We start from the raw sequence: 15860 nt of genomic DNA on the forward strand, positions 1-15860 counted from the left end.
TCCTGGAGTCCCGGGATCAAGTGCCACATCGGGCTCCCTGCGTGGAGCCTGCTTCTCCCTCTGCCTGTGTCTCTACCTCTCTCTCTCTGTGTCTCTCATGAATAAATAAATAAAATCTTAAACAAAATAAATTAATTTAAAAAATAAAAATTGTCAACAAAAGATTTTATAATGAACACCATTTATCACATATTTATCCATTCCTCTATGTATCCATCCTTTTATATTATATTTCAGAATAAATGTCAGACATCAGTACAGTTCCCCCTAAATACATATTAGAATTTAGTATTTGTTTATACTTTTGTGCCCTACAGCACTGTCAAATATAGACTATGGCTACCATCTCAGAAAATACGTTTATGCCCTTTCTCAGTCCTCACTTTACCCCCAGAGGCAACAGTTATTTTCCTACTATAGTATTGCCTATTACTTCTGAATTAAATTTAAATGAGATTCAGCACTCAGTGTGGTACCTTCACTCAGAAACACAAGGATGCTGTTAGTTCTCATGGAACTTAAAGTTAGGCAGGACCTGTGACTGTGTTACAAGGTGAAAGAGACTTTGCAGATGTGATGATGTTACGGATCCTGAGGTGGAGAAATTATCATGGATTATGTGGGTGGGTCCAGTATAATGACGAGAGTCCTCAGGAATCAGAGAAAAGACATCTGAAGATGCCTTGCCTGCTGGCTTTGAGATCAGAAGAAGGGACTAGAAGCCAAGAACTGTGGTGGCCTTTAGAAGCTGGAAAACACAAGGTATCCTATCTTCCCTGGGGTCTCTAGAAGGGAACCAGCTTAGCTAACACTTTGGTTTTAGTCTGATGAGACTTCACTTTGGACTTCTGACCTCCAGAACTAAGATGATAAATGTGCGTATGTTGTGGTAGTTTGTTACAATAACAAGAGGAAAATAATACGGAGACTTTGTTTCTCTTAGTTTAATTTTTTTTTTAAAAAAAAGGTTTTTTTGAGAGGCATCTGGGTGGCTCAGATGGCTAAGCGTCTGACTCTTGATTTCAGCTAGGTCATGATCTCAGCGTCCTGAGATCAAGCCCTACATTGGGCTCTGTGCTCACCATGGAGCCTGCTTAAGATTCTCCCTCTCCTTTTCCCCCTGCTCCTTCTCCGGCTTGTTCTCTCTCTCTGTACACTCAAATAACTCTCTTTAAAAAAAGATTTTTGGGATGCCTGGGTGGCTCAGCAGTTGAATGTCTGCCTTTGGCTGGGGTCGTGATCCTGGAGACCCGGGATCAAGTGCCACATCGGGCTCCCTGCGTGGAGCCTGCTTCTCCCTCTGCCTGTGTCTTTAAAAAAAAAAATTTAAGTAATCTCTACCCCCATCATAGGGATCAAACTCAGAACATGAGATCAAGAGTCACCTGCTCTACCTACTGAGCCAGCCAGGTGCCTTTAGTTTTAATATGTAATGGAACAGAAAATAAAAAGTAAGGATTAAAAAAATCTCTAGGATACTACCACCCTAAAAAAAATCAGGCTTTAATTTTTTTCTCCTTCTCTTTTAATTCTTGCCTTAGGTACTTAAAATTTTTAGTTCTAATCACAGTCTCATACAAATTTTGCATTCTGCTTTTTTTCCCCACCTAATGTTTTATTAAGAGGATTTATCCATGTTGCTATATGATTTTTTAAAAAGATTTATTTGTTTTAGAACATGAGTGGGAGGTGGAGAGGGAGAGAAAATCTCCAGCGGACTCCTCACTGAGCACAGAGCCTGACATGGGGCTCGATCCCACACCCTGAGATCATGACCTGAGCCAAAATGAAGAGTCCCTATGCTTAACCAACTGCATTACCCAGGCGCCCCACTGTATGGTCTTTGTATCTATTTTGAAGAGGGATGTAAGATCAAAGTACCAAATTTATTTAACCACCTTGCTAAAAGATAATTTTTTTTTTAGAAAGTAAAATCAGGACTCAAATACAAAATAAACATGTTAAAGATTTTATTTAGCTTGGTTAATGAGAGAACTAGTAAGATGTCTTTTTTTTTTTTTAAGATTTTATTTATTCATGAGAGACACAGAGAGAGAGGCAGAGACACAGATAGGGGGAGAAGCAGGCTGCATGCAGGGAGCCCGAAGTGGGACTCCATCCCGGGACTCCAGGATCAGGCCCTGGGCTGAAGATAGGTGCCAAACCGCTGAGCCACCCAAGGATCCCCAGTAAGATGTCTTAATTGGTTCAAAGGAGACTCCAAAGAATAAAATATAATTAGCTTAGTAGGAATGCTGAAATGTACTTGCTTCATAGATACACAACTGGCAAAATTGGCCAAGAGCTACAGAGTAATAATCTTTTACATTTAGGACTTTATAAAGTACATTTTGCATGTATATGGACAAAAAGCACCTGCATTATCTGTTTCCCTCAGTTTACCTCATGATAAGGTAACCCGAAGAGTTTGTGCCTAGGTAGAAGACCCCATTAGCTGCGGATGGAGCGGTATATGTGTAGGGGGACTTGTTTCAAAGTCTTTCACGGTGTTTCCTATGCCCTGTTGTTGGATACTTCGGGTACTTCCAATTCTTTGCTTTTACTAAAACAAAAAGCCGATACATCTTAGAATGTGTTGGGTTTTTTTTTCTTTCCTAAGTAGGTTGATTCTGTAGGATAGCATACTAGAAGGGGGATTGTAGGGTCAAAAGATTTTGAGTTCCAATTCACCTTGCCAAATTGTATGAACCTATTTCCCATACACAGAAAACAAACCCCATGGCAGAAAGTATTACCTCCACGGGCTCTTAAAAAGCCCTTAATCTGGGACTCCTGGGTGGCTCAGTGGTTGAGCATCTGCCTTTGGCTCAGGGTGTGATCCTGGAGACCTGGGATCGAGTCCCACAATGGGCTCCCTGCAGGGGAGAAGAAGAGGAGAAGCAGGAGAAGAAGCAGGAGAGCCTGCTTCTCCTCTCTCTCCCTGTGTCTCTGCCTTTCTCTCTGTGTCTCTCGTGAATAAATAAAATCTTTAAAAAAAAAAACCCTCTATCTTTCTTTTCCAGATGCCCCCTTACCACCCCACCACCCCATCCACTTTTCCCTAAAGTTCACTGACAAGAATGAGATCTGTGGAGCATTCATTGGTTTGAGCCAATTGAGGACTCTCCTTCCAGTACTGAGGAGGGGCTTAAACTCCCCTGAAGCCCAGAGTCCCTGAGCCCTGCAACAGACTGGTTCAGGATTCTGTTAATAAAGGAGCCAGGGGTATTCCTGGGCCCAGCTAGAACTGGTTGATGTTGCTACTGACTGTATTTTCATTGTTTTCCTTCGTTGATATCTGAGAAGCATGGTGGTTATATTCACAGCCCTAGGATCCAGGAAAACTGATTCTGCTTCTGACCATCGCTAAGCCTTAAACACCCAATTACGCTGTTTCTGAGGTTTCCCACTCATTGAATGGACTTAGGGTGGGGACCATGGGTCAAAGTGAGCCCATGAATTTTAGGATGACTTTCAGCTCTAAATTGCAATTATTTTAAATTTGATAATCATGTGAGAGACTTTCTGCAGAAAAGCAGCCACCCCCCACCCCCAATAACCATGATGACAGTTTGACTATAAATAAGCATCCTGTCGACCCCCACTTCTTTCAGGAAATGGCTGACCACAGAAAACCCTCCACCCTTTCCTCTTTTGAAACATCCCCAAACTGCTCACTTGCCCCCTTGCAGCTGACTGAGGATGATGGCCAAATGTATTGGAAGACCAGTAAATCTCCCTCACTCCACTGATCCTACCCTTGTAAAACAGTTTTCAGTAAGACAGCATTTCCTTTTTACTCAATAAAATGTACTCCCCGACACCTTTGAATCCCTGCTGAAACAAGGGTGATGGCAGAAGGATTCTCCTGCTGCAAGTTTATGAATAAGCAAGGTTTGTTAATATTGTGTTGGACCTAGCTTTATCTTTGATACATGGGATGTGTCTCTGTAATGATAATACCCTTAATGTGTGCCTGCTTCCCGGATATGTGGGTTCATTTTGATTGACAGTGTTGGACTACAGTAGTTTCTTAGGTGCCATAGTTTAGGGATTCTCATTCAGCCCTCTAATTAAATTCAGTGAATTAATGAGGGACAGCTGACACCAAAATGGATTAAAGTAAAAATGCCAAGGGCAGCACTCCCCTGGCTTCTACCCAGAGTGTGTCTGATAAGTTCCTCTGAGTTCCCTGAGTTCCATGCATGCATAGGCCAGATTGATGACGGACCCGTCAGAGGCTGAGCTTGCAGCAGCTGCCCCACAGGACACACAGGAAAGCAGCTGTCAGCTTTATTAGGAAGGTAGAAATATTAGCCAGTGGGTATGTAGAACTAGTACACTGTTGGATCTGTATGCTAATTACCACTGTAGTTCGCATGTTTTAAAATTAATTCATACATTTCCGATGGCAGTATGTGCCAAAGATTTAGGGAAATCAATTTCAGTTAACCATAGAGTATATTTATGGTATGCCAGCCTGTGATGAATGCTTTTCTAGGTGTCAGAACCAAGAAAGGCACTGCTGGCAAGGACCTTAAATTCTAGTGGAGACCCAAAACGTGAATGAATAAATAATGTCAAGTATCCAAGTGAGGCTTGGAGGAAAACCATTCCAGGTGGGTGGAACAGTAAATACAAAAGTTTAGGGTGGTGAGTTAGGGGTGCTGGGGAAGACAGTAAGGACCAATGTGAGGAGAACAGAAGTATGAAGGACAGGATTGAGCAGGAGCCAGGTAAGGCAGGGCATTAAATGGCAGGTATTGTGAGTATGATGATATCATTGGTGGATTAGCAGGGGAGTGATGTCTATTTGTTTTTAACAGATGTCTCTGGAGGGTGTCTCCAGGGTGGGCCCAGTCGGTTGGGTGTCTGACCCCTTTGTGGCTCAGGTCATGATCTCATGGGTCCTGGGATTGAGATGTGTCAGGCTCCACGCTCAGAGGGGAGTCTATTTGGATTCTCTCTCTCTCTCTGGCCCTCCCCTTGTTCACACAATCTCTTACACGGGTGTGCTCTCTCTCTCTCAAATCTCTTTTTTTTTTTTTGTAAAGATTTTATTTATTCATGAAAAACACAGAGAGAAAGGCAGAGACACAGGCAGAGGGAGAAGCAGGCTCCTCCCAAGGAGCCTGATGTGAGACTCAATCCCTGGCCTGGGATCATGCCCTAAGCTGCTCAACCCCTGAGCCACCCAGGAGTCCCTCTCTCAAATAAATCTTTAAAAAAAAAAAAAAAAAAAAGTCTCTGGAAAATGGAAAATAGACTGAAGGAGATCTTGGTAACTAGTCTCCAAAGATGGCCCCCTCTGATTCCTCCACTCCCCTTGAGTCTGGGCTGGTCTTGTGGCTGCTTTGACCTGTAGAAGACAGCAGAAGGGATATTCTGGGACTTCCAAGCTTAGGCTTTAAGAGACTCCCTTCCTCTTAGAACACTAGCTCTTGGGTCCACGTTACAGGCCACACAGAGGAGAATTGAGACCCACAGCCCAGAATCCTGGCTGAAGACCCAGCCAACTGCCAGTACCAACTGCCAGCCAAGTTTGGTGAGTCCCTTGGATATTCTGCCCACAAATGCCCACAGGCCCAGCAACATCACATGAATAGAGGAACCACCTCCCTCAGCTCAAGAAAACCAAAGAATTGTGAGATTTAATAAATTGGTCTTGAAGTAATTTATTTCTTAGCAATGGATAGCTGAAACAAGGGCAAGGGTGGAGGCAGGACACCAACGAGCCAGGTGCTGGGGTCATTTAGGCCAGAGGTGATAGAAGCCTTGACCAGACTGGTAGAAGTGAGGAGAGTAAGTAGATTCAGGGTACACTTTATCGATGTAACCTTTAGGCTGGACTGTGAGGGAAAAAGTCAATAGAAAAGCAGCAGCTCCTTGCCTGGCTCTCCGAACTCCAGACCACTCCCTAGAAACAACTATTAAAACTAAGTTCTCACTTTGACAATGATTGCTCTCTCGCACCAGTTGTTCATTCTGGTTTGGTGGTAGTGGTAGTGGTGAGGATTAAGAAAGAAAATAAGGGGCCCCTTGATAGGGGCTCCTGGGTAGCTTGGTTAAGCGTCTGCCTTTGGTTCAGGTCGTGATCTCAGGGTTCTGGGATCCAGCCCCACATTGGGCTCCCTGCTCAGTGGAGAACCTGCTTCTCTCTCTCCCTCTGCCACACCCATGGCTCATGCTCTGTTTCTCTCTCTCAAAAAAATAATATTTTTAAAGGGGGGAGGGGCACTTGGATGGCTTAACTGACTAGTTAAGTATCAAACTCTTGATTTCAGCTCAAGTCATGATCTCAGGGTTGTGAGATCAAGTCCTGCATCAGGCTCCGAGCTCAGCAAGGAGTCTATGGAGATTCTCTGCCTCTCCCTCAGCCCCTTCCCACCTCTGCTGCTCAGTCAGTTGAGCATTGGACTTTTGATTTCAGCTTAGGTTTGACCTCAGGGTCCTGGGATCAAGCCCTGTGTCAAGGTCCACCCTCAGAGGGGAGTCTGCTTGAGGATTCTCTCCCTTTTCCATTGTGCCTCCCCCCTCCAATAAATCTTTTAAAAAATCTCAACAACATAAAGACAAAGGAAATGATTAATAGATGTGACCCTAAAAAAGCAAAACTATATCTTGAAAGATACCATGAACAAAAGACAAGCTATAATGAAGAGAAAATATTTGCAAAATATAAAAACTTCCTATCTTAAATAATATATAAATATAATAAAAATATAAAATAAATATACAATATAGGTAATACATAAACAATTTGAAAGAAAATGAATCTAATAGACACCATTAAACTAAGAATTTCACATTATATTGCTTTGTGTTGATGCCTCACTTTTAGATGTCTTCTCTTGTGGTCTCATCTTCCAGTAGATAGATGTGTCCCACCTTCACAATATGGTGGTCCCAGTTCCATAATGGTCTCTGATCCAGAAGATGAGATAGTTCAAGGCTTCTTTAAAACCTTGGCTGTGGAACTTACACAGTATCCCTTCTGCCATGTTCTGTTGGTTAAAAAAAGTCACATGGCCAGCTCAGACTCAAGCGGATGAAGAAATAGACTCCTCTCACTGGGAGAATCAGCAAAGTAACATCACAAAAGGATAGGGGAAAAGGGAGTTGTAATTCGTTGGGGACTATTACTATAATACTCTACCACATGATGTCCAAAAATGTCTTTCTTCTACCCTCACGACCAAGTAATAGTTTAGTTGAGAATATTATTGTAGATTGCTAATTATTTTCCCTAAGAATGAAGGTATTGCTGCATTGTCTTCTAGTTTCCAGTGTTGTTGAGAAGGGTGATACCATTTTGATTTGTTTCTTTATATGTGATTGCTTTTATCCTTCTGAAATCTTCTAGGGTCTTTTGCTTATCTGTGGTATGATAAAGTTTCATAATAGGCCTAATGTGGGTCTTCTTTTTTTTTTTTTTTTTTTTGTCTTTATCTCCTCCTGTTTTGCATTTACTGTGCTGAACTTTCATGTGGAAACGTGTTCTTTAGTTTGAAAGTTTCTCTCGTATTATTTGATAGCTAAATTTTCCACAAATACATTTTCTCATGAAACAAGAGAGTGGCATTGGGGTGCCTGGGTGGCTCAGTCAGTTAAGTGTCCAAATCTTGATTTTGGCTCAGGTCATGATTCCAGGGTTGTGAGAATGAGCCCTGGTGAGCCCAGTGCAGAGCTTTGAGCCTGCTTAAGATTCTCCCTCTGCAACTCCTCTAACTCTGGGAAACGAACAAGGGGTAATGGAAGGGGAGGTGGGCAGGGGCTTGGGGGCACTGGGTGATGGGCACTGAAGGGGGCACTTGATGGGATGAGCACTGGGTGTTATGCTATAGGTTGGCAAATTGAACTCCAATAAAAAATATGCAAAAAAATATTTTTTAATTAAAAAAAAAAACAAGATTCTCCCTCTCTGCCCACCCCTGCCCTGTGCTCACATGCTCTCTCTCTCTAAAAAAATTAAAAATAAAATAACAAAAGAATGTCATTATTTTATTTTATTTTATTTTTTTGCCAATCTCTTTAATGCCTGGCTTAATAGAAGACAGCTGAATTCTCACATCTACTTCTGTATTCCATCTGTTGCAATATGTTGTTTTGGTTGCAGTATATGAAGAAATTCTGACTAGGCACATTTTAAAAGGAGCTTGTGTCTGAACAGATAGATAGTACAGAAACCAGTATAACTAGAAACCTGGCAACCATCTATTTACCTTAGGACTTTGCTAAATGGGAAATATTATTTTTAAAAAGAGTATACCCAACTTTGCACTGGTAGAAAACAAAACTTGCTTTGTTTTCCTATATAAAAACCACTTAGCACTTCATTTGTGAGTCTGAATGCAGAATTTGGTGAAGACAGCAGTCAGAGAAATCATGAATCCACTTTGTAAATGTAACTAGCCAGGAGAGAATACAAGGTCAGATCATCCCCTGGCTAGTGTGTCACTTGCCATCACAATGGAATCAGATGGGAAAAAACAACAACAACAACAACAAAGGAATCAGATGCATGGAATACCGAATTTCTTCTGCTAGGGATATGAGGGCATGGGTTAGACAGAAGACAGAGAACCTGACAATGTGGATAAGTGTGTTTGGCGAGGTACCCAGTTCATCACAAGCCACTGGGAATTCAACATGGAGGGATGGTGTTAGTTATGCATCACTGTGATCTGGTAGTTATTTTTGCATAAAATGAAGAGCATATCCATACTCTTATTACTAATTCAGAGGACACAACACTATAAGACCAAAGTTATAAACCCCTAAAATTCCCTGCCAAGAGAGTGATTGTTTTCATATACTTTGGTCTGAGCCCATGATTAGTAAGCATATGACAGAGCAGATCAGTGCTCTGCTCTTTCTTTACTGAAGAAAAAGAAGATGCGAAAAGTTGTGCTGAGTTTTTGTCTCTCTCTAGACCAGGATAGAGAAGAAATCCAGAAGAAACCATCCTTTTTATTCTGAAATTGTATCCTACCCCTGCCTTGAAGGAAGTACTAACATTAAATGATGTAGCAAGCTTTTTCTCCCTTGAATCACAGAAGGAGCTCTGAGAGCAGAAACGCAGCAGCGGTGGCTGGGGGAGCTACTGGGGGGTCATTGGCTTTTGAAGTTTGCCAGGTAAGAGCAGAGGATGGCAACAACCCAGACGAAAGCACAGACAAAAAAATAATGGAATCCTACTAAGAAATGAAAAGGAATGAACTGCTGATACACCTAGTGGTACATATGAATCTCAGATACACTGAACGAAAAAAAGGTAGACTTTTATCAAAGAATACATTCTGTTTGATTTTATCTGAAACTCTGGAAAAGACAAATCTAATCCATCGTCACATAGATCAGTGCTTGTCAGGCCTGGGAGGAGGGAAATTGCTTGGGAAAAGGCACAAAGGAAACTTTTGGGGAGATGAGAATGTTCTCTATTTTGATTGTGGTTGCATGGGTATATATATACCTTTGTTGAAACTCATGGAAATGTGTATTATAAATGGATACGTTTTAGTGCATGTAAATTATACCTCAAAAAGTTGATTTTGAAAAAATATATGGGGCTTCCGTTTCCAAACAAGATGAGTAAGTGGATTCTACCCTATTCCTTCTACTTACTACAACCAAAAACTTGACAAAATATGTAAAGCAACTATCAGACTGTTCTGATGGTGGAAAAAAGATAAAACTGGCTAGACAACTTAGGTCTCAAGTGATAACCTAGTTGGGAGACCTCACGAGCTTTACTACTTACTAGATCCTATCCTGGACACCAGAGAAGGTCAAACCCAAAACCATCACCAAAGCACAAAGTCCCAACAAAAGCCCACCCTTCTGGAGTCAAAGGCTGGGAAGGACAGCAATGAAAGACTTTTTTTTTTTTAAATATATTTATTCATGAGAGACCCAAAGAGAGAGGCAAAGATATAGGCAGGGGGAGAGGCAGGCTTCCTGCAGGGAGACCATTGTGGGACTAGATCCCAAGATCCCTGGATCACGTCCTGACCCAAAGGCAGACACTCAACCACTTGAGCCACCCAGGTGCCCTGAAAGACCTTTTGACAATACTTGCTCTTTCTTGGGCAAACACCATAAAATAAGCCACAGCCCTCCCTTTTCAGCTGGCTTTGGGGAGGCTGTGGCGTGGAGCCTGTCCACCATCCCTCCTATGTACTACTATGTGAGTAGTCCTCTCCCCTTACTAGTGAGGACTGATGTGGAGCTCTTGTCAGCCAGCCCCATTCTGCACAAATGCAATCAGCGTGAATCCCTCTCTCCCATCCCCATGGAGTGTTGTAACAGCAGGGTAGAGCTCTGTTGCTATCCTTGCACTAAGCAAAGGTAACAGAGGCAGCACCCACCCCGTCACAGCTAGGGTGTGGGGGGAGGGTAACAAAGAAGAGGGAGCTGCAGAAAGAGATTGTTTGAATTTGTGTATGAAGTCCAGGGCACACCTACAAGTGACCTATGTGTGAAACCCACCAGAATTAACATAGAAAGCTTTGAGAATTGAACTATGATGTAGAAGACTGTACTGTTTCAGATTGGCCTCTGGGTAGCACACCATAGGGCAGACTAAAATAGGACTGATTTGGGGACTCCTGGGTGGTTCAGGGGTTGAGCGTCTGTCTTTGGCTCAGGTCGTGATCCCGGGGTCCTGGGATTGGGTACCACATCGGGCTCCCCACAGGGACCCTGCTTCTTCCTCTGCCTGTGTCTCTACCCCTCTCTCTGTATCTCTCATGAATAAATAATAAAATCTTTTTAAAAAATAGGACTTATTTAAAACTAAACTGACATTCAAACACAGGCCACAAAAGTGAGCCATGGTTTTCATTTTGAACTTGAACAAGTCAAATACATACTAAAATAGTTTTTAAAAGGAACCACTAACTCGTAATATAATACCCAAAAAGTCCAGGATAAAATAAAATATGCATCATACCAAAAGCCAGAAGAAGGCTGAACTGGAATGAGAAAGGGCAATCAACAGATGGCTAACATATGGTGCCTGGCTGGCTCAGTCAGTATAGTGAGTGACTCTTGATCTCTGGGCCGTGAATTTGAGCTCCATGTTGGGCAGAGCTTACCTTAATTCTAAAAAACAAAAAACAAACAAATGTTAACATCAAGATGACATAGATGTTGGGATTATCTAACAAGGATTTTATTATTTATTTTTAAAAGATTTTATTTATTAGAGACCCATTAGAGATGACAGAGACAAAGGAAAGCAGGACCTTGGAGACAGACCACTAAAAATCCTACAATCAGGGATCCCTGGGTGGCGCAGCGGTTTGGCGCCTGCCTTTGGCCCAGGGCGCGATCCTGGAGACCCGGGATCGAATCCCACATCGGGCTCCCGGTGCATGGAGCCTGCTTCTCCCTCTGCCTGTGTCTCTGCCTCTCTCTCTCTCACTGTGTGCCTATCATAAATAAATAAAAAAAAATTTAAAAAAAAAAAAAAAAAAAAAAAAAAAAAAAAAAAAAATAAAAATAAAAATCCTACAATCTGAACAAAAAAACAACAAATGAACAGAACTTTAGGGGTCTGTGGGAAAATACCAAAATATATGTCTGTCACTGGAATCCCTTAAGAAGAGAAGGAGTGCAGAAAATATACTTAAATAATAGCAGAAAGCTTCCCAAATTTGGCAAAAGACATAAACCTACAGATTAAAGAGGCTGCATGAACCCCAAACCAAGAACTCATAAAAATCCTAAAATAGTGTGCACCTAACAGCCAAATTCACAGACACAGAGAGTAGAATGGTGGTTTCTAAGGGTGAGGGATGAAGGAAACTGGAGATATTTGGTTAAATGTTACAAACTTTTAGAAGATAAATATGTTTTGAGGATCTAACATATAGCAAGGGTGACTATAGCTAACAATACTGTATTATGTACTTGGAGGTTGCTAGGAAAGTAGATCTATAATGTTCTCACCAGAAAAAAAGAGAAGTAGTAATCATGCAAAATGATGGAGGTGTTAACTAACCCTATTGTGGCCATACTTTGCAATATATGTCAAATCATCATGCTGTACACCTAACATTACACAATGTTATATGCTATATCTCAATAAAGCTGGAAAAAATAATGAAAAAAATGAAAAATATCTAGGAACTGTGGGACATTTACAAAAGGTGTAGCATAGGTGGACTGTGGGCTGCCAGGGTTGGTGAAGGATCTCAAGATGGCTGGGTGAAAACTTGCTCTAAAAGCCATCGATTAGGTAGCTTGGGGGAAAATCATACCCCCAAACCAGAAGGCCATTGCTAACTCCTGAAATTGTAGAATGAGCCTCTTACCTCCAGATTGGCTATGCTCCCTGAGAAACCACCTGCTATCAACTGGGCTAACTACAAGGCCAGTGTGATAAAGCCTGGCTTGGTAGATGACTTTGAGAAGAAGCTTCCTTTGCCAGAGGATAAATAAACTGTTCAGGTGGATACTGAAGAAAAAGAAGATGCGAAAAGTTGTGCTGAGTTTTTGTCTCTCTCTAGACCAGGATAGAGGAATATGAAAAAGAGCTAGAGAAGATGAACATAATTCCATTTGATCAGATGAACACTGAGGAACTAATGAAGTCTTCCCAGAAACCAAATTAGACAAGAAATATCCCTATTGGCCTCATAAGCCAATCAAATATTTATAAACTTGAGTTGAGGAGAAAGCTCTGGCCCTCATGTTATAAACACTGGACATTAAAAATAATTATACAGTAAAAAAAAAAAGTGCATACATAAAGCAGGAAAACTAGAAGGAGAAGAGAGAGAAAGAAGTAGTGGTAATGGCTTAGAGTTTTCCAGAATTAATGATAGACACCAGACCACAAATCCAGGAAGCTCAGAAAATACCAAGCAGAAGAAACACCAAAAATCTACACCTAAGTGTATCCTATTCAAATTGCAGGAAAATAGGGGTGCCTGGCTGACTCAGAAGAGCATGCAACTATTGATCCTTGGGCTCCATGTTGTATGCAGAGATTACTAAAAAAAAAAAAAAAAAAAAAGTAAACTTAAAAAAGTCAAATTGCAGGAAAACAAAGACAAAGAAAAAATGTTTGAAAGAAGCCAAAGTGGAACAAAATGTACCTTACCTATCAAGGAACAAGGATGAGCATTACATTAGATTTCGCAATTAGAAACCATGCAAGCAAGAAGAGTGGAGTGAAATATTTAAAGTGTTGAAAGAAACCAGCCTACAATTCTGTAATCAGCAAAATTATCATTCAAAAGTGTAGGAGAAATAGTCTTAGACAAAAACCAAAGGAAGTTGTGGCCAGTAGACCTGCCTTCCAAAAAATATTAAAAGTTCTTCAGGGAGAAGTAAAATGATTATAGGTTAGAAACTCAGGTCTATACAAATGAAAGATAAAGTCTTTGTGTTTGGGGCACCTGCCTGGATCATTTGATAGAGCATGCCGCTCTTGACCTCAGGGTCCTGAGTTTTAAGCCTCATGTTGGGCATGGAGCCTAATTAAAAAAACATACAGGGCAGCCTGGGTGGCTCAGTGGTTTAGCGCCGCCTTCAGCTCAGGGCCTGATCCTGGAGACCCAGGATGGAGTCCCACTTCAGGCTCCCTGCATGGAGCCTGCTTCTCCCTCTGCCTGTGTCTCTGCCTCTCTCTCTCTCTCTCATAAACAAAATCTTAAAAAAAAAAAAAAAAGAAGAAGACCACATTCTGGGCCATAAAACACACCTGAAAAGTTTTGAAAGAATAGAAATCATATGAAGTTTGCTCTTAGACCACAATGGAATTAAATTGGAAATGTATAACAGAGAGATAGCTGGAAAATCTAACATATTTGGAGATTAAGCAACATACTTCTAAATAATGCATGGATCAAAGAAGTCTCAAGAAATATATAAATATTTTGAGTTAAATGAAAACACAACAAAATGTATGAAAAGCCATGCTTAGAGGGAAATTTATTGCATTAAATATGTATATCAGAAAAGATCTGAAATCAACAATCTAAGCTTCCACCTTAATAAACTAGAGAAGGTGTCCGTCGACTGATGAATGACTAAAAGAGATATGATCAGAAAGAATGAAATCTTGCCATTTGCAACAACATGGATGAAACCAGAGGGCATTATGCTAAGATAAGAATAAGAAATAAGAAATAAGAATAAGTCAGAGAAAGATATGATTTCACTCATGTGGAATTTAAAAAACAAAACATGAACATAGGGAAGAGAAGTAAAAATAAAATAGGATAAAAACAGAGTGGGAGGCAAACTGTAAGAGACTCAACTATAGAGAACAAACTGAGGGTTGCTAGATTGGAGGTGGGCAGGGGTGGGCTAAATAGGTGATGGATATTAAGGAGGACACTTGTGATGAGCACTGGGTATTATATGTAAGTGATGAATCACTAAATTCTACTCCTGAGTTGAAAACAATACTACACTATTTGTTAACTAACTTGAATTTAAATAAAAAATAAAATAGAGAAGGAAGAGCTATATAAGCAGAAGAAAAGAAATAATAAAAAATTAAATCAGAAATCAAGGAAATTGGGGTGGCGGGTAGTTCAGTCAGTTAACTGTCTGCCTCTGGCTCAGGTCATGATCCTATGTCCTGGGTTGGAGCCCTGTGTAGTTTCCTGCTCTGCTGGGAACCTCTTCTCCCTCTGCTCCCCAATCCCCATTCATGCGCTCTCTCAAGTGTTTTCTCTCTCTTTCAAATCTTTCTTTTTTTTGTACATTTTTTTATTGGATTTCGATTTGCCAACATATAGCATAACACCCAGTGCTCATCCTGTTAAGTGCCCCCCTCAGTGCCTGTCACCCAGGCGCCCCATCCCCCCACCCACCTCCCTTTCCACCACCCCTTAATTGTTTCCCAGAGTTAGGAGCCTCTCATGTTCTGTCTCCCTCACTGATATTTCCCACTCATTTTCTCTCCTTTCGCCTTTATTCCCTTTCACTATTTTTTATATTCCCCAAATGAATGAGACCATATAATGTTTGTCCTTCTCCGATTGACCTACTTCACTCAGCATAATACCCTCCAGTTCCATCCACGTCGAAGCAAATGGTGGGTATTCGTAGTTTCTAATGGCTGAGGAATATTCCATTGTATACATAGACCACAGCTTCTTTATCCTTTCATCTCTCGATGGACACTGAGGCTCCTTCCACAGTTTGGCTACTGTGGATATTACTGCTATAAACATTGGGGTGCTGGTATCCCGGCGTTTTATGCATCTGTATCTTTGGGGTAAATCCCCAGCAGTGCAATTGCTGGGTCGTAGGGCAGTTCTATTCTTTGAGGAACCTCCACACAGTTTTCCAGAGTGGCTGTACCAGTTCACATTCCCACCAACAGTGCAAGAGGATCCCCCTTTCTCCACATCCTCTCCAACATTTGTTGTTTCCTGCCTTGTTAATTTGCCCCATTCTCACTGGTGTGAGGTGGTATCTCATTGTGGTTTTGATTTGTATTTCCCTGATGGCAGGTGATGCGGAGATTTTCTCATGTGCTTGTTGGCCATGTCTATGTCTTCCTCTGTGAGATTTCTGTTCATGTCTTTTGCCCATTTCATGATTGGATTGTTTGTTTCTTTGCTGTTGAGTTTATTAAGTTCTTTATAGATCTTGGATACTAGCCCTTTATCTGATAGGTCATTTGCAAATATCTTCTCCCATTCTGTAGGTTGTCTTTTAGTTTTGTCGACTGTTTCTTTTGCTGTGCAGAAGCTTTTTATCTTGATGAAGTCCCAATAATTCATTTTGCTTTTGTTTCCCTGGCCTTCATGAATGTATCTTGAAAGAAGTTGCTGTGGCCAAGTTCAAAAAGGGTGTTGCCTGTGTTCTCCTCCAGGATTTTGATGGATTCTTGT

General features: G+C 41.3%; 1 long non-coding RNA gene across 3 annotated transcripts in view; it reads right to left on the bottom strand.

The window, feature by feature from the left end:
• The window catches only part of LOC119865643, a 43474-nt gene that overhangs the window by 17075 nt on the left and 10539 nt on the right, over positions 1-15860 (bottom strand). For all 3 annotated transcript variants that reach the window (XR_005377714.1, XR_005377712.1, XR_005377713.1), the window contains exons 2-3: positions 10952-11103; positions 6836-7004 (exon numbers count right to left, since the gene is read on the bottom strand). This is a non-coding gene — a long non-coding RNA (uncharacterized LOC119865643). The remainder of the gene's footprint in view (positions 1-6835; positions 7005-10951; positions 11104-15860) is intronic.

The sequence above is a fragment of the Canis lupus genome, chromosome 24 (assembly GCF_011100685.1).
Source record: "Canis lupus familiaris isolate Mischka breed German Shepherd chromosome 24, alternate assembly UU_Cfam_GSD_1.0, whole genome shotgun sequence".
Lineage (NCBI taxonomy): Eukaryota > Metazoa > Chordata > Mammalia > Carnivora > Canidae > Canis > Canis lupus.